This window comes from Penaeus vannamei, chromosome 9 (genome assembly GCF_042767895.1).
Source record: "Penaeus vannamei isolate JL-2024 chromosome 9, ASM4276789v1, whole genome shotgun sequence".
Lineage (NCBI taxonomy): Eukaryota > Metazoa > Arthropoda > Malacostraca > Decapoda > Penaeidae > Penaeus > Penaeus vannamei.
Window position 1 is genome coordinate 15097632 of NC_091557.1, and position 1528 is coordinate 15099159.

Genomic DNA, 1528 nt, shown 5'->3' on the forward strand with positions numbered 1-1528 from the left:
GCGCGGCTCGGAATACCAACCAACAAGAGCAACGTGGGAAAGCGTGAGTTTTATAGACATTTTGGCCTTTTGGGCTTGTATGTGTATTGGGGCACCATGATCTTACCATCCTCGGTTAACAGAAAATCTATTGTTTCGTTTTGAAATATTTATCGATACATTTAGATTTCTCCATTTTATCTATGAGCCTGTATCGATGGTAGTAGATACATAAAATGATGAGCGAAAAAGAACTAAGTTGTAAAAGGCAATAATTACTCCTGGGCGTAAATCAGAAGTCAATATTGATATTATTGATTTAGGTTTTAACATAAAAATTCCTCGACTTTTACAATTTGCGTTGCTGTCACGAATGTATGCGTCATAGCAACTTTCTACATTCGTCACATCTTCCCGCGCACTTCCTTTGCCTCTCCCAATCCCCCTCTGTTCTCGGTCTGTCCCTCGCTTTGTTACGAAGCCCGGGAAACCCCCTAGCAGAAGAGCGGAAGACCCAGAGAAACCCCTAACGCAATGCCACGGCGGCCGACAAGTCCTCTGAAGTGGACGTCGGTCTCACTCGGTACACTCGAACATCACTCTTTTATCTCGCCGACGCACAGCTGGGACTTCGATGTTTATACGATAGCATTCTAAGTGCCAAAACGTTTATGAATCTTAAGAGAAAGAAATCGCCCCGCGGAATGTTGATGCCCCCATACTAGCTCCTGGTCTCCGCTGCCGTCTGATGGCTCCGAAACGCTCTAGCTGCATGCTGTCGAGGCCCCGTTCGTATGTGATCAGTGTCGCCGCCGGGGAAGACGACACACAAGAGCGACTTTAATGAGTGCGTGTGAGGAATCATGCTTGCGTCGCCGGCACATAAAAATGGCTAAATTGCGTCGGTCGCCTACAGATCCTTCAGTCACTGTGAAAGGTCTCTTTGTGTCTCTCCTCCTTCATCTACAACACCCGGGATCCTTTTGAATAGGAGTGGGATGAAAAGTAAAGCGTCCTTTTTGGTCCCTCTGTTTGTTATTCCATTTTCCTCGTTCGTTTCTTGAGAGTTTGCACGTCTTCATGCAGTGCTTCGGATGCTTTGTGCTGGGCTTAATGTAATGAAAATTCTATTTCCTCGCGTCGTGTTATCTGCAGATCAAAGGCGCCGAAGGAATTTGGCTTCTGTCTTCGCGTTTTTCTCTCCTTTCGCTGTTGTTATCATCAATGTTGTGGTTATCATCGCCATCATTGTTTTTATTGGTATTATTTTAATGATTTTATTGATTTTATTTGTATTATCATTCATGTTGGTATTATTAGTCTTGGTGACAATATAGAACATAATGAATGCGATAGATAATAAACGATAATAATCGTGAAAACGATGATGACGATAAGGAGGAGGAGAAGGGAGAGAAGGACGATGAAGATGAAAATCATGACGATGTTGATGATGATGAGAAGGAGGAAGATAGTGAGGATGAAGATGAAAATGATGACGATGATGATGGTGATGATGACTATATGATGATGATAGTAATGCTAATAC